An 18509-nucleotide genomic window follows, 5' to 3' on the forward strand; every position below is an offset into this window, starting at 1 on the left:
GTGACAAACATATTCACACTGAGTCACACGGGTCCCTACCCCGCGAAGCCGCGCGGTGTCACGGCCTGTATCACACGCCCTCGCAGTGCCACACTCTCTGTTACACTCACACTCACCGACTCACACGGTGGCAACACGCAGTGTCTCACACACTCGGTAACTCAGTTTCTCCCACTCAGTTTTGGCTCTCTGGCGCCATCTAGAGGTGGCTGAGCTGCCTGGTAATTCCTTTTCCTTCGCTCAGGGTTTGGTACCCGAGGCTCTTAAGTACCCCAGTCCAATACGACCTCCAGCCTTTCGCCATGGATAAGCCAATGCAGAGGGTTGAAGTTCAGAAGAGTGAGAAAGACTGTGTTCCTGGCAAGGACTGTCACTGGGTGTGGAAAGGTCTAATACGGGATGACCGATATCTGCGTCTCTATTTGCCTTGGCCTCTGACTCCTCGTCCCTATCCAACTGCATTTTCCCATCCCTATCGCTCTTCTACCCCTTGTCTCTTTCCTCTGCTATCTCCCCTTCTGACACCTGGATTCTCGGTGGAGCCCTCCTCAGGGTAAGGTTGGGCTTCTCCGGCCAGCTAAGGGCTGGCCAAGATCTCTCCGAGAGCAGCCCCCTCTCCGTTGGACTCCCTTTCTGGCCTGGGCCCTGCTCTAGTCTGCACCCCTAGCCCTCAGCCCTAGAATCCCAGGTGGGGGGCTCTGGGTGAGAGATGAGGTGAGCTAGTGGCAGGCAAATCTGTCCTTTAGGTGGTTTCTCTCTGTCCCTTGCAAAACTCACACTCTCCCCATCATTGAGCACAGCTCCAAGGGAGGAATCAGTGGCCCAGAGACAAGAAATCTTCCACAGAGGAGCTGCCCCAGCCTCCCTGCCCCCAGCATGTGCCTGCTGCCCGCTGCAGCAAACCCTCCCCAGTCTGCTTGCTGGGAGCCATTCAAAGGCTCCTCTGTTCTCCTCCCTTGCTCAGGGCTGAGCAAGATAGGCAGCCGCAGAGCTGGGCAGGAAATGCTAATCTCCCAGATGTTCTCCTCCGTCCTCCCTACTCTACCACCATCAAGCCCAAATCCTGCACCAAGTGGTGGGAGCAGAACTGGGCCGGCGCAAAGCCAGGGTGTGTCTACTCTTCTCCCTGCTCTCTCTCCCTTCCTAACCCTCTGCCAGGCTGGGGGACCTGAGCCTGGGACAGTGTAGAAATGAAGATAAGGCTGTTTTCCCAAAGAAGGAGGGCAGGCAGAGGGCAGAGACCAGGAGGTTACATTTGAGGAGAGAAGCCAGGTTCCTGGCCCCATACCAAACTGGGAGGAGGACCTGACTGACAAGTAGGATATGGGGTCAAGTTCTAAACTGATGGTGCCTGAGATTCCAGCTGAGACTATGGCTGGGGATTGGACCCTGAGTTATGCTTGGTGTGGGAGTGGTTGGGATGCTTGGGGCCTAAGGCTCTTGCTGTGATATGTATGTGCCTGGGATGGACTGTGACTAAGAAAGTTAGGATGGTGTAGATCCTGGCATTGTAACATAAAAAAATTGTTGCCACTGATAGCAGCTGGGACACTGTTGTGATGCTATGATGCTGGTGTGCCTAGGCTATCTCCAGAACAATCAGATTATGACAGAGGCTGTCGTGTGTGTTCATGTGGAAAGGAGGGCTGTAACTGAAATGCTGTAAGCCTTGAAGCTGAAGATGTGAGGCTGGCATACCTGAGACTGGCTATAGCTGAGAAGCTGTTCTCTGTTCATATGACGTAGGTAGAACTGTAGCTGGATCCGTTGCTTAGGTCCTAGGAGATGAGAGGCTGTTGCTAGGAGCCTGTACCTGAGAGGAAGGCTGTTACCTGGGATAGGAGCAGAGCTACTGTTGTGTATAGGACTGTAGCTGGGATGCTATTGGTCCTGAAACTATAGCTGTGATGACAGCATACTGGGGATTGGCTATAGCTAAGATGCTGTTGCCCAGGCTTGTGGCTGGTCTATTATTGTGTGCAGGACTCTAGCTGGGATGCTGTTATGCCTGCAGCCATAGTTCTGAAGCTCAAATGTAGCTGGGAGGCCATTTCCTGGTAATATAGCTGGACCACTCTTGTGTGGGGGATGGAGCCCAGACTCTGTTGCCTAGGAGATGAGAAGCTGTTCCCTGGGAAGCTGTTCTGGGAGGCAGGATGCTACCTGAGATGGGAGCTGATCTTCTGTTGGAGCTGATCTACTGTTGTACTTGGGACGGCTCCCGAGTGGCTGTTGCGTCTGTGGCTGGCTGGGTCGGGGAAGGCGAATGAGTTCTGCCTTGAGGTCTGGGAGATGCCAGGAGCCCAAAGCTGGGCGGGGGCTGCTGCTCTGGGAGGCTTCAGCAGCTGCTTTGCTGTGAAGCTGGGAAGCCTGTTTTCATTACTGTTTTAACTCTTTTTTTAACCTTGTTTTTCTCTCGGCTGCACTTTTGCTCACTCATTAATTTTGGTATTTTTCTCACGGTGCCTCAGCCCCTGTCACGGCTGCCATGGCAACGGGAGACAGTTTGCACAGTGCCAAAATATCTGATCAAAAAATAACCAAAATAAGCAAACACCAAAACGACTGTTCTGGGGGCTTCAGCCAAGGGAGAGCCAATGGCTCAAGTCCAGGAAACTCTAGGCTCCCAAGGGACCCTTTTTGTTCCCCAGGGAAGCTTTGCTAAACCTTCTGATAACCTCGGAGGCCTCTTCCCAAGGGAATCCCCCCCAACAAATTCTCCCCGGACTCTAAGATTTCCAATGGTCTCTGCCCAAGAGGTACTGAGAAGATGTGAGGACCGGGGTTCACTTCCCAGGAGCTGAGTCAAGCCTCTATGAAGCTCCCTCCCTGCCCTCACCAGACATGTCTGCATTACTCCTTCCACCCCTCTTCTGGCCCTCCCTCCTTCCTCAGGCTTCTTTTACTTTCTCTCCTCCCAACCCCTGCTTGGCCACCTCCACTCTCTTCTTTTCATTACCCCAGCATCCTGACAGGTTCAATAGAGGGGAGGAAGCTGCAGCCTCCAGACCCACCCCCAACTCTTCAATGGAGATATGAGGAGAGATGCCACAAAAGCACCTGACACTCCTAGGCTCTGGCCACCTCCAGCTCCAGCTGCCTACAGGAAATTCCTGAACAGCCCTGAATACCCACACCCACTCTGGTTTCCCCCCAATAGCATTCTAGTTTCCTGGGGACTTCCTTCTTTCAAGTGGGCATGTCCCCAGGAGGAGTAGAACAATAGAGCCTCAGGTGGAAAAGGCAGGGGCAAAACTCTTGGTACTACCTGTTTCACTTCTTCACCCACTAATTACCCCTCTGATGGGGCTTGTCTAGATTTCTAGAGCACTAAGAACCAGAGCAACAAGAAGGTGCCCTTCAACTCTGCCTGAGTCACATCGCAAAATTATATTTCTGGCTTCTCTTCTTTGAGCCCCTCCAGCAGTGAAAATCTCACTCCCAACAGGTCTTTGTCCCCCTCTGAGAGCTAGAACTCATCTTCTGCTCCTTATGTTCAATTCCTATAGCCCTCTCCCCACCAATAGCAATAGTGGCCTTGGCCTCCTGGCAGAGCCTTCCTGGGCCTGTTACCATAGAAACCGGATAGTCTGTGCAGTGTGAGATGGGGAGGGGAGACAGGAGCAGGGAGGAGGGACCAGACCTCAGGAACAGCCCTAGAAGAAGGGACCTGGACACTGAAAGGAGGACGCTGCCCCATCCTAAGGGAGGGGGGACCTTGATTTGGTGAGGGGAGAGAGAATCTTTGTAGGTTCTGTCCCTACACAGCTTTCTCTGTTGCCTCCCAAGGAGGCACACAACTGTCTCCTCGCCTGGCACAGAGAAGGGGAGTTCCTCTTTCCCCACACCTCTAAAATCCTTCTTTACCAGGAACTTTCTGATCTGGGATGATTCTCTTTCCCAGGAGGCACCAGTCTTAGTCTAAGACCAGGATCATAGAATACCTTCCCTCTCCCAAGAGCTACGCAATCGCCCCAGACCAGTAACTCTGTGCTCTGAAGGCTGGGCAGCCCTGGGACCCGGTGGCCGCTGCTGACCCCGTGGCGTGCGGCTCTGAAAGGCCCCATTCATCTCTGGGGGCTGAAGGCACCATTGTCCCTGGCGGGGGGTGGTGGAATCAGTGGGGGGTCTCGACTCAGAAGGAAGGAATGTGTCTGGAGAAGTTGCCCCCAGGGCTCCAGTCTCCAGGTCCCCACCACATCTCCATCGGGACCCCCTCACGACCCCAAGCCCTCTCCCCTACTGCTCCCGGCAGCCTTCGCGGTTCTCCTAAGGGTGGGAATTGCGGCGGTTTGGGGTAGAAGCCTCGCCCCAATTCTCTGGCCCTCTCTGGAGAAATATTTCTGGGGCTGGGAGCTGTCCAGCACCTCAGGTCCTGACGGACCAACGATTCGCCTAGGTGCCATCACACCAGAAGGGGCTCAGGGCCAGACTCAGCTGGCTGGGAGCTTGGGAGTTCTCCTCCACCTAGGCTAACACTGTAAACCACACCTAGCCTGGGTGGGCATGGGTGCAGCTCTGGACATGGGCATCCATGGGTGCTGAGAACTGACCCAAGGGGCAACTTGACTCCTGCCCTATCTGAGGAGAATTGAAGGGTCAAGTGCCACCAGGCCACTCCCTTGGAATGCTGTCTCTGATAGAGTTAAAGAAAAAACTGGGAGAGGTCAGGCCCTGCCTCCCTTCCCCCTATCTCTGCCTTGCCTCTGTTTCTGTTTTCCTAACTCTCTCCACCCTCCTCCTCTCTTTCCCTCCCTGCTGGGTTGGGGGCTGCTGAATTATCATTTCCCAGCTCTGCTAATGTGCTCCCTGCTGCGGGGAGGGATCATAATTCTGGGAGATGATTAAGTTTCAAATTGTTTTTCTGTGTGTTGTTGAAGATGAGGCTTTAATATGGTCCCTCCCCAGATAGGGAACCTGGCCTGGCCCCAGCTGCTTTCCCTATCCTCCTTTGCCAGCCCTCTCCTCTCTGATAGACCAGGTCTGGGCACATGTCCCTTTGTGTGCCCTCTGAACTTATGCAGGGGGATGGGGGGGGTGGGGTGGACCTACCTTTGACTCAAACAGGAATACATATAATGTGGTGGTGAGAAATACTGGTTTTGAAGTCAGACAAGTCAGGATTCAAGTTCTAACTCTGCCACTTACTATCTGTGTGATCTTGGATGAGTTAAACTGTCTGAGCCTCAGTTTCTTCATCTATAAAATGAAGATACTTTAACAGTTGCCTCATAGAGAGCTTTGTGTGTTTAAATCCATAATGCATGTCAAATGCTTAGCAGAGTGCCTGGCTCACGGTAAAACTTGATGAATATTAGTGGTTGTAAGTACGCACATACCCCATCCTGTGTGATCCTGCCTCCTCCATCCTTCCTAACTTTGTTCTTCAGTTTAGTAAATGTATATCTAATGCCTGCTATTTTCCAGGCACTGTGCAATAGAAATCAAGTATTCAGGAGTGAGGAGGTTGGTTTTCTTGCTTATCTCCCCTTAAGTACCCCTTCATTCGCCTCCTTTCCTCTTTGCAATTTAAGTTCACTCCCAGTTTACTCTCCCACATACTTCCAGCTCTTCCTTTGTTATTCCTACTTCATTCGTTCTCTGCAGTCTTATCACTTCACCTTGATTTTTATCTTCCTAACACACACACACACACACACACACATACACATCTTTTATCTTCTACATGATTCTCCACCCCATTTGGGGCCATCATACTAAATAAAGGTGGCTGAATTTTCAAGCTAGGAGAGAGAATCCCGAGTCATGCTCTGTGTATGTGTGTGCGTGCGTGTGTGTTTGTATCTAAGGATCACACACATTGAGTGTGCATTCAATGGTGGATCTGTAACAGACTTCTGAACTCATACATTTGAACTGTGTACTTATTTGCCTTCTATCCCCTTTGTACAAGGCTTACAGCCCTTGAAATATGTCCATTTCTTTTCCTGCTATCTACCTACTCTGCCCTGCCACGAAGTCATTCCACAACTCTTTGAAGGCTTGATTCAGTGCAGGAAACAGAAGCTACTCTAGGTGTTTTAAACTGAAGGGAATTTAATATAGGGAATTGAGTCCTTACAAAAATATGTTTAAAGGTCTGTGGAGTGGACTCCTAGAAGCTGTACCAAGAGGGCTAGGACATATTCCATAATCAGAAATGGGGACTCAAAAGGCCACCATCGGTACTATTGAATTAAAGAACACACTGCCAAAGCTTTGCCATCTAGGAATTAGGAAGAAGAGACCAGGAAGCTGGAATAACTGTTGCAGGAGAATTACACCTCTCCAGAATCCTGCTTACCAGCAGAAAGCCCAAAATAGTAGAAAGAAGGCCTTTCCCACTTTTCTGCCTTCCAGTCACACAAGTGTACTTAACTGTAAGGGAGTCAGGGAAATGTAGTCTAGCTTTCTAGTCTCTAGAACACAGTAGAAGAAAGCAACAGTAGAGGATGCATGCCCACTGACCCTGTTCAACACTAATTTGGACCTTGCCCTTTAGCAGTTCACAGACTAGAGGAGAAAACATCAGGATCAATGCAGGCTAAAAAGATAAGCTGGAAAGTATCTGTGACAGACCAAATTTCAGCCGCATGGGGTCTGGGACCTTAATGGTCTTAAACTGAGTCCAGACCTACTTTGGAGCTCAGGCTCTGCTAATCACTGGAGGAATAAAACTGAGGTGAGTGCACGAGGGAGAGGTGGGGGAAAAAGAGACCATGACCTGGTGTCCACAATAGTTCTCATCTTCTAGACTGGGCTCTACGCAATAATCCAGGACCCTAAGTGAGATCCCAAGAAAACAGAACCCATGCTCTGTGGTAGACCCTCCCTCATACTGGCTGGGTTGGGTTTATGTGACCCTGTGTGGCTCATCTGTCACTTACCTCAAACCATCAGTCTAAAATGAGCCCTCAGGATCACCACTGGGAGAAGAGAAGTCCAGAGGGAAGGCTAAAATGGGCCCGACTTTCAAGCAGGAGGGCCTGAACCCAGGCATGTTTTCCTGGGGAATATCCAGGAACTGGCACCTTCTAGCAATATGTATCTGCTTCCTCCTGCAATTCCAGATGTTTTGGCATCTTTCCTCTTCTTTGACTCTAGGAACCAGGAGCTGAGTCTAGGTGCTTCTAGGACAAGATCCCAAATAAACCCCAAGTTTATAAATGGTGTCAGTTTCTATCTTCTGAGTAAGTATGAAAGTCTAAGGATAAGGGATAGGCTGGCATTTCCTCATGGGCTTAAAATTGTTGTTCAGTCACTAAGTCGTATCTGACTCTGGGACCCCATGAACTGCAGCACACCAGGCTTCCCTGTCCTTCACTATCTCCCTGAGTTTGCTCAAACTTTTGTCCATTGAGTTAGTGATGCTATCTAACCATCTCATCCTCTGCTGCCCCTTCTCCTCTTGCCCTCAATCTTTCCCAGCATCAGAATCTTTTCCAGTGAGTTGGCTCTTCACATCAGGTGGCTAAAATATTGGAGCTTTGGCATCAGTCCTTCCAATGAATATTTAGGGTTGATTTTCTTTAGGATTGACTGGTTTGATCTCTTTGCAGTCCATGGTCCACTGGAGAAGGGAATGGCAAACCACTTCAGTATTCTTGCCTCGAGAACCCCATGAACAGTATGAATAGAGCTTAAAAGGGAAGGTAGTATATCCCAGTGGGTAAAAACTTGGCCTCTAGAGTCCTGTCCTGACTCAACTGCTTCCTAGTTTGGCCCTAGGTGACCTTGGGCCAATGACATAATCTCTCTGAGCTTGTTCCCCATCTGTAAAAGGGAATAATACATACTTGCCTCTCAAGACGGTTGGAAAACTAATTGAAATAATTATATATGTAACTATTGTTAAGTGCTTGATTCAGTTCTTGACACATAGTAAGCTTTCAGTAAATGCCAGCTGTTAGTATTTTGTTATTATTATTGATGTCATACTTTCTCAGACAATACAATACAAAAAGCTTCCATTTTATTTACCAGGAGATATCTAGAAGAGGGGCATCCTCATACAAGGCTTGCTCTAGAAGTATGAGTTCTTAGTCATGATTGGGAAAAGTAGGGAGCCAGACCAGGCAGGATGCCCCTCTTTCTTCCAGCTGAGAAGTCTCTGTCAGCTTAAATCCTAGGGCTGTCCCTGTGTGGACCCATTCAGACATCTTAACATCACCCAGGGAAGTGGACCTGATGTCACTCTGGCGGGTTAGGAAAGGCAAGACTAATAATATTCACAGGCCTAGGATTTTAAAAGTTTGGAATTATCTGCTCTGACCTTTTGTGCCCCCTTTCCTCCTTTCCTTTCCTCAAACCCTCCAACTCCATTTAAATTTTATTGAACATCTACTATGTACCAGGCAACATGTTAGGCACTGGGGGTACAGTGAAGATCAGAGAGAAAGACAGCCCCTAACCTCCTGGGGCTCTCAGTTTTATTGTAGCCACGAACTATGCAACTATAATGACACAAATAATCATTTAATTACAGTTATAGTGGATGTATCTAAGGAAAATGACAGAGAGTAATGAGAGTGGATGATGGAGGAACGTAACCTCCCTTGTTAGTCTAGAGGAAGAGGGAGCAGCAGGGAAGGCCAGAGCAGACCTGAAGAATGAGTAAGAGTCAGCCAGCCAGGCAGGGGGAAGTGCCCTGGGCAAAGGGAGTTCCTGCCAAAATGTTAGATGATAACTTTATGGTGTGTTGCCTTCACCAGAGGTATTTGATTCTTGACTGGGGACTCCCAGAGGGATAAATATTTAATGGTGGGGTTTTTGAGAGACATGTGACCAGCTGATAGGGTAAGGAGGCCGTCTCAGCAGCATTCGAACCACACCATGTGGCCAGGAACCCTATCTCTGGGTATGCATTCTGTGTTGGAATGTAAATGCTTGTTTGAGACTGTGAATGTAGGTGCAGGTGGGTATGAATAAATGCAGAGCTATAACTAATAATTTTGACATCTGGGCCACGCAGCAGAAACATATCTTTAAATCCAGGGATATGCCAATTCATGGGGGAGATGCAGGAGAACCAAGAAGGAAAACTTCCCCTGCATGCACATAGAGCCCCCACCAGTTAAACCCCGCACCCTTGACCTTGGACATCCCAGATCATCCATCTCTGCCAAGGTCAGGGGCAGACTAAGCAGCCCTGCTAGTGAAGCATTGGTATTGAAGGTGGGGGAGGAGGAGAGGCTTTAAAATTTGCACAGTCTTTTAGAAAATTGATATTTAGAACATCGGCATCCTCCATATTTTTGTTCCTGGGCCCTCACTGAGTGCCACGTGCTCAGTTGTGTCCAACTCTTTGCAACCCCATGGACCATAGCCTGCCAGGCTCTTTAATCCATGAAATTTTCCATGCAAGAATATTGGAGTGGGTTGCCATTTCCTCCTCCAGGGGATCTTCCAGACCAGGGATAGAACCCACATCTCCTGTGTCTCCTGCATTGCAGGAAGATTCTTCACCTGCTGAGCCATTGGGGAAGCCCCTAGTGAGTGAGCATACCTTTATTGAGACTTTGAATGTATGCATACATCTATATGTGTGTGAATGCTGACTGTACGTGCTTATGTGGGTATGAATAGGTGTTTGGGACCACTGTCAACTGTGACAACTAAGAGTCTGGGGCCGGCAAGCATGTTCCTGTGTTCCTCCTCTCCCATTATGCCTGTCTCCACTGATCTCATGAGATGCAGAGGCTAGGATTATCTGTTGGTCAGGGCCGAGTCTTTTCATATTCACGGACCGAAAATGTACTGACCACAAGGCAAGCAGAAATAATATGCTCACCTTCACCTCCATCCCATAAAGCAAGTGGAACCTGGGCCCTTTGCAGTGAATGAGCTTCAATAATTCATCCCAGCTGCGGGTGTGGTATTGACATAAAGCTAATTTAACACTGGGGAAGCCAAGGGAGGTGAGGAGCAATTATGCCTTCACCTGCAGCCTGGTCACTCTGCTAGCTCTCTGATGCTATGTTGGAAAGCAGAATCCTAGAGTGGGAAAAGGTGGGGGAGGTCACTTGTCCCTTTCCCTGCTTGTAGGCAGTTGACTTTCTGAGGCTGTTAAGATGATGTTCTATTTTCTTCTTGAGAATATTCTTGAATAGAGGCTTCCCATCCCCATTTCAGGACTTAAACTTCTCCAAAGTGACAGAGATGTTTCTTAGGTCAGACCAAGTTCTCCTGTATCTCTTTCTGAGGAATCAAAATCATTGGCACTTTCTATAGGGTGTGATGGGTTTTGGAGAAGTGAGGTTGAGGGTTTTGCTGGACAGAGAGGGAATCTATGGTTAATGTTTTAAATGACATCCAACAACTCCATTTGATTTTCTTTCTCAAAAATAAAAATCACTCATTCAACATCCAAAAAATGCTCATTGAGTTCCTTTCTTCCTTTATTCAATAAATGCTTAGTAAGCACCTACAGGTACTAGAAGAACCAAACAGTCTGAATCCTTGCCTTCATGTGGGTTTATATGATAACAGGAGAGAGAAACATTAAACAGATACACACATGAATAAGTGCAAACTGTTGCTAATGCTACTTATTTGTATTCATTCACTCATTCAAATACCAATACAATGATGGAGAGTAATAGGGAACAGCTTTGGAAGAAAAGGCCTCTCTGGAGCCCTGAAGGTTGAGTAGCCTGGGGAAGAGAGTGGGAAGAATAAAGCAGGGGAGGGAAAGGCACGTGTTCAGTGCTTTGCTTCTTGCTGCAAGTAGATGGTGAAGCTTTCCTGGGGCCTGATGGGAGAAAATGAATTGGAAAAGAAAGAGCTGAGTTCAAATTCTGCCTTTGCCACTTTATACTTAGGTGGCCTTGGGCAAGCTACTTCTCTCTTTCAAGTCTCAGTCACCTTTTCTATAAAATGGAGATGGTAACATTTCCCACTTTATAGGACTGTTGTGAAAAATTAAGTAAAATAATGTTCTAAAGTGCTTACCAGTGCTTGGCATATGGTGAGTGTCAATAAATTACTATTATTGCTATTATGATTATCCTCAAATGCTCCAAGTTCTTTATTACCCCCAGGCTTTGGCACAGTTTGTTCCCTCTGCCTGGATCACACCCCATTCCCTTTACTTGCTTATATGCATCTGTCAAGTAACAGCTGAAATGTATTTCCCTGGAAGGACTCTCCTGACCCTAGATCAATGGCTCTCAAACTTTAGTACATGTAAGAATCGTGTGTGTGTGTGTGTGTGTGTGTGTGTGAGGATGGCTTATTACAAAGCAGATTCTCAGTCTGACAAAGTACCACGGTAATGTAAGATGAAACATCATGGGAAACTGAAACTGAATGAGAGATACAACTTTTCTGTAAATCTAAGATTATTCTAAAATATTAATTTAAAAGTTTATTTAAAAAAAGATTCCTATGCAAGTCACAGCATAATGAGATAACACCACATACTATTAAAACAAGAGAGAGAGTAATAAGTGCTGGCTAGATGTGGAGAAACTGAAACACTTGTGCACTGTTAGTAGGAATGTAAAATGATACAGCCACTTTGGAAAATAGTATGACAGTTTCTCAAAAACTTAAAATAGAATTACTATGTTCCACCAATTCCAATTCTGGGTATAACCCTGAAAGAATTCAAAACAGGGTCTCAAAGAGGTATTTATATGCCCATGTTCACAGCACACTATTCACAGTGGAAGCAGGCCATGTGTTCCTTGAAGGATGAATCACTAGATGAAATGTGGTATATACATGCAATGGAATATTACTCAGCCTTAAAAAGGAAGGAAATTTTGACATATACTGATGTTCAAGCAGGTTTTAGAAAAGGCAGAGGAACCAGAGATCAAATTGCCAACATCCGCTGGATCATGGAAAAAGCAAGAGAATTCCAGAAAAACATCTATTTCTGCTTTATTGACTATGCCAAAGCCTTTGACTGTGTCGATCACAATAAACTGTGGAAAATTCTTAAAAAGATGGGAATACCAGACCACCTGACCTGCCTCTTGAGAAATCTGTATGCAGGTCAGGAAGCAACAGTTAGAACTGGACATGGAACAACAGACTGGTTCCAAATAGGAAAAGGAGTACATCAAGGCTGTATATTATTACCCTGCTTATTTAACTTATATGCAGAGTACATCATGAGAAACGCTGGACTGGAAGAAACACAAGCTGGAATCAAGATTGCCGGGAGAAATATCAATAACCTCAGATATGCAGATGACACCACCCTTAGGGCAGAAAGTGAAGAGGAACTCAAAAGCCTCTTGATGAAAGTGAAAGTGGAGAGGGAAAAAGTTGGCTTAAAGCTCAACATTCAGAAAACGAAGATCATGACATCCAGTCCCATCACTTCATGGGAAATAGATGGGGAAACGGTGGAAACAGTGTCAGACTTTATTTTTGGGGCTCCAAAATCACTGCAGATGGTGACTGCAGCCATGAAATTAAAAGACACTTACTCCTAGGAAGAAAAGTTATGACCAACCTAGATAGCATATTCAAAAGCAGAGACATTACTTTGCCAACAAAGGTCCGTCTAGTCAAGGCTATGGTTTTTCCTGTGGTCATGTATGGATGTGAGAGTTAGACTGTGAAGAAGGCTGAGTGCTGAAGAACTGATGCTTTTGAACTGTGGTGTTGGAGAAGACTCTTGAGAGTCCCTTGGACTGCAAGGAGATCCAACCAGTCCATTCTGAAGGAGATCAGCCCTGGGATTTCTTTGGAGGGAATGATGCTGAAGCTGAAACTCCAGTACTTTGGCCACCTCATGCAAAGAGTTGACTCATTGGAAAAGACTCTGATGCTGGAAGGGATTGGGGGCAGGAGGAGAAGGGGACGACAGAGGATGAGATGGCTGGATGGCATCATTGACTCAATGGACATGAGTCTGAGTGAACTCTGGGAGTTGGTGATGGACAGGGAGGCCTGGCGTGCTGGGATTCATGGGGTCACGAAGAGTCGGACACGACTGAGCGACTGAACTGAACTGAACTGAACAATATGGATGTAACTCGAGGACCTTAATGCTAAGTGAAATAAATCAGTGACAAAACAATGAATACTATATGATTCCATGTATACGAGGTATTTAGAGTAGTCAAATTTATACAGATGAAAAATAAAATAGAGTTGCTAGGAGCTTGAAAAAAAGGAAACTGGAGTTTTTTTTAATGTGTTTAGAGTTTGTCTTACAAGATGAAAAAATTTTGGAGATAGGTTGCACAGGAATGTGAATATACTTAACACTATTGAACTGTATACTTTTTTAAAAAGTTAAGATGGTAAATTTTATATTATGTATATTTTACCACAATTTAAAAAATTCAGATAGCAGATTCATGGGCCCCATCTTCAGAGGTTTTGACTCAGTGAAGAAATGGAAAAGCTGACCCTAAAATTCATATGGAATTACAAGGGACCCTGACTAGCCAAAATAATCTTGAAAAAGAACAAAGTTGGAGGATTCACATTTCCTGATTTCAAAATTTACCATAAAGCTACAATAATTAAAATAGTGTGGTACTGGCATAAGGATAGACATATAGATCAGTGGAATAGAATTGGGTTCAGAAATAGACTCATATATCTACGGTTAATTGAGTTTTGACAAGAATGCCAAGAATATTTTATGGAGAAAGAATAGTTTCTTCAACACTTGGTGCAGAAAAAACCAGAGATCCTTATGCAAAAAGAAAGAGGAGAAGAGGAAAGAGAAGAAGAGAAGCTGGACCCCTACTTTACACTATACATAAAGATTAACTCAGTGTGGATCAAAGGCCTGAATATAAGAGCTAAAGCTATTACACTGTGAGAAGAATGCATAACAGCAAATCTTCATGACCTGGGTTTGGCAACGGTCTTAAATGTGACACCAAAAACACAAGTAACAAAAGAAAAAATGGACATATTGGACATCATTGAATTTAAAACTTTTGTGCATTGAAAGACACCATTAAGAAAGTGGAAAGACATTTTGCAAGTTATATTTCCAATAAGGTTCTATATGGAACTCTTACAACTCAGCGACAAAAAGACAAATAACCCAGTTTAAAAATGAGCAAAGGCCTTGAATAGACATTTTTCCAAAGGAGATTGTACAAGTAGCCAATAAGTACATGAAAAGATGCTCAACATCATTAGTCAGGGAAACGGAAATCAAAACCACAATGAGATACCACTTTACATCCCCTAGAATGGCTGTACTAAAACCAACAGAGCAAGCAAACAAACGAACTCACCAAAACAAAAAACAACTGTTGGCAAGGATGTGATGACCTTGGAGCCCCTGTACTTTTCTGGTGAGCATGTGGAATTGTGCAGCCACTGTGGAAAACAGTTTGGTGGTTTCCTAAAAAGCTAAACATAGAATTAGCATGTGACCCAACAATTCCACTTCTAGGTATATACCCAAGAAAATTGAAAACAGATACTCAAATACTTGTGCATGTATGTTCACAGCGACAATATTCACAATAGCCAAAATGTGGAAATAATCCAAATACCCATCGATGGATGAATGGACAAACAAAATATAGTATATTCATCTAATGGGATATTATTCATCAGTAAGAGGAAATGAAGTGCCGGCATATGCCACAACATGGAGGAACCTCAGGAATATTACAAGTTGAAGAAAACATGCACAAAGTGTTATATGTGGTATGTGTGTAATTTCATTCAGATAAAATATCCAAGATAGGTAAATCCATGGAAAGCAGGTTAGTGGTTCCAAGAGATGGGGGGAGGGGAACATGAGGAATGACTGCTTGATGGGTGATGAAAATGTTTTGGAGCTAAACAGAAGTTATGATTGCACCACGTTGTGAATATGCTAAATGCCACTGCAATGTATACTTTTAAAGCTATTGTTTGTTATGTAAATTTTGCTCCGATGAAGAAAAAAGCAGATTCCTGGCCCCACCTTCAGAGTCTTTGACTCAGTAGATCTGGTATGAAGCCCAGGAATCTGAATTTTCTGCAAAGACCTTAGATGCCTGATGCAGGTACAGGTACATATTTTTGAGAAACCGTCTTAAGTCTCCTGTTGACTATACTTTCCCACAGGACCTAAGCTTTTCCTTTTGTTCATTGCTTCATTGTTCAGTGGCTAAGTCATGTCAGACTCTTTCTGACCCTACAAACTGCGGCATGCCAGGCTTCCCTGTCCTTCATTATTCCCCAGAGTTTTCTCAAACTCATGTCCATTGAGTCAGTGATGCTATCTAGCCATCTCATTCTCTGCTGCCCCCTTCTCCCCTTGCCCTTGATCTTTCCCAGCATCAGGGTCTTTGCCAATGAGTCAGCTCTTCGCTTCAGGTGGCCAAAGAATTGGAGCTTCAGCTTCAGCATCAGTCCTTCCAATGAATATTTAGGGTTGATTTTCTTTAGGATTGACTGGTTTGATCTCCTTGCTGTTTAAGGGACTCTGAAGAGTCTTATCCAGCACCACAATTAGAAAATATCAATTCTTCGGCACTCAACCTTATTTATGGTCCAGCTCTCACATTATACATGACTACTGGAAAAACCATAGCTTTGACTATACAGACCTTTGTTGGCAAAGTGATGTCTCTGCTTTTTAATAACACTGTCCAGGTTTGTCATAGCTTTTCTTCCAAGGAACAAGCATCTTTTAATTTCGTGACTGCAGTCACTGTCCACAGTGATTTTGGAGCCCAAGAAAATAAAACCTGTCACTGTTTCCACTTTTTCCAAATCTATTTGCCATGAAATGATGAAAGTGAAAGAAGAAAGTGAAAAAGTTGGCTTAAAGCTCAACATTCAGAAAACTAAGATCATGGCATCCAGTCCCATCACTTCATGGTAGTGCATCCAATGTTTCAACTCCCATCTCTCCATGAGTTTCACTGCGTGATGAAGTGTATCCTCCCTGGTGTGGAAACCAGCACACTCTGGTTGGGAAAGGCCTTCCCCAGGACCCAGATTAGGGTCCCCATGGGAAGGCACACAGCTAGGGAGCTCCTGGCCAAGCCTGGGGACAGCAATTTTGGTTCTGGGGCCCTCAAACATGGCATCTAGAGGTACACACCTCTGTTGGCATCTCTTGGCTGGAAGACTTGGCCAGGTTTTCCCAGCCTCGTGAGCCCAGTGCCTTTTGGCTGGGTGGCTGCCTCCACGGTACTTTCAAGCATACTGTCAGCAGAGTGGCTTTCCTTGCTGTCACTCAGCTGGGCCTGAGCCATCCTGCTGTCTCCTGTGCAGACTTCTGAGGCCCCACCACACTGCAGGAAGCATGATGGAGCCCAGAAGGTGTAGGTGAGACATGCCAGAAGATGGCCAGAGCCTCACGCCTGGACCTCTCTGATGAGGCCTGCAAAATGCAGTTTTCTCTTCACTGCTCTTACCCCTCCCATCCAGGCTCCCTAGGGTTACCCTTCCCTCTGTGTCTTCTCTGAGGGGGCGAGTGAAGTTTCCCAGCTCTGCACTAAGCTTATGACTGTCAATTAACCCTAAATCACCAAGCACCACCCCCCACAGACTTATATTTACATACCAGATATCACAAAAATAGGAAGACAGTGTGTCTCAAAGGAAAAACCAGAGCGTTTAAAATTTTTATTACTGGCTAATTACGTGGCATTTCTCCAAGGCCCCCGATATTTCCCTCAACATGAAAAAAGTCACTTCCTTTAAGCACATACTATACACTAGGAAACAGCTTAATACTTCCGTGCATTACCCCGTTCAATCCTCACAGGACCCTACCAGGTATATCATGCTTTAGAAGCTTAATTGTAGAATATAACATACACAGAAGATGTCTAAAACATATATATGAACTCTTTGACACATACTTGTCCCCTATAATATATTAATATAATAACAATAACATTGGTAGATCATGTATCATTATCACATGTATCTGTGGTAAACATTCCCTTATTTTTCTTTATAGTTTTATTACCCATGTATGCTGCAGTCCATGGGGTCGCGAAGAGTCGGACATGACTGAGCGACTTCACTTTCACTTTTCACTGTTCACTTTCATGCACTGGAGAAGGAAATGGCAACCCACTCCAGTGTTCTTGCCTGGAGAATCCCAGGGACGGGGGAGCCTGGTGGGCTGCCATCTATGGGGTCGCACAGAGTCTGAAGAGCAACTTAGCAGCAGCATGCATTCCTAGGGCTTCCCAGGTGGTGCTAGTAGTAAAGAACCTGCCTGCCAATGCAGGAGACATAAGAGTGGTGGCTTGGGAAGATCCCCTGGAGAAGGGCAGGGCAATTCTTGCCTAGAGAAGCCCATGGGCAGAGGAGCCTGGCAGGCTATATATATATAGTCCACTGGGTCGCAAAGAGTTGAACACTTCTGAAGCAACTTACATGCATTACTAAATTGTATAGTTTTCTTTTGTTTCTTTTAAAACTATACATGAATGGAATAATACAATATATATCCTCTAAAGGTTTTTCCTTATCATGAATTTATGTAGAATTCATTTATGTTGTTTCACATATCTGAAGGTAACTAGTATTCACTGGTATATATTCCACTATATGAAATACCACAATTTATATTTCCATTCATTATAGATGGGCATTGGGGTTGTTTCTCCTTTTCAGACCACACAAACATTCTTGTACATGAGTTCTGGTGTACATGGGTCCATAATTCTCTAGAGCACATATATAATTAGTAATGGAATTGCTGCATCATAGAATATGAGTACCTTCAGCTGTGATGAACAATCCCAAAGATTGTTTTTCAAAGTGGTTGTGTTTTGTGTTGTGTTTATCCCTCTCATTTTACTGATGAGGACATGGATACTCATCAGTAGCTCAGGATCACTGGTTCCAAGTGGAGGGGAGCTAGGATTTATACCACGTCGATCTGACTTTGAAGGTTAGGCTCTTAACCAGCTCACTACCTACCCTCTGCTCTAATTAAGGTATACTCAACTGCTGTAACTAGAAAACCAGTAATAACTCAGTAGTTTAAAATATAAATCTCTCATATAATGGTCTGAAGGGAATGTTTCAGATCAGTAGGCAGTTCTATTCTACAAGCCATTAAGAAATCAAGGTTACTCTAGGACTTTGTCATGAAATACGTGGTTGAGGCCGGATTGCTGCCATGTTCGAGATCCAGCTGGCGAGAGAGTGGAATCATGTGTAAGTCCTACTGGTCCAGTGCCTAAGACTCCACACTCCCAGTGCAGGGGGCCCAGATTCGATCCCTAATCAGAGCTAGATTCCCCACAGCTAAGCATTTGCATGCTGCAGCTAAAGATCCCGTACGTTACAACAAAGATTAAAGATTCCATGTGCTTCAACTAAGACCCAGCACAGCCAAATGAATAAATTAAGAAAGATTTTATGTACATGTAAGGTTTTATAAATTTGGCCTGAAAGTGTTCTATATCACTTCTTAGTCTCCTGGCTATACCTAGCTGTGATGGATGGTGGAAAATATAGACTGACCAGACAGACATATCCCAGCTCAAATCTGTTACCACGGACAGGGGGGAAGATGGATTTTGGTGGATAATTAGCCTCCTCACCACAATGTT

This window comes from Bos mutus, chromosome 7, assembly GCF_027580195.1.
Source record: "Bos mutus isolate GX-2022 chromosome 7, NWIPB_WYAK_1.1, whole genome shotgun sequence".
NCBI lineage: Eukaryota > Metazoa > Chordata > Mammalia > Artiodactyla > Bovidae > Bos > Bos mutus.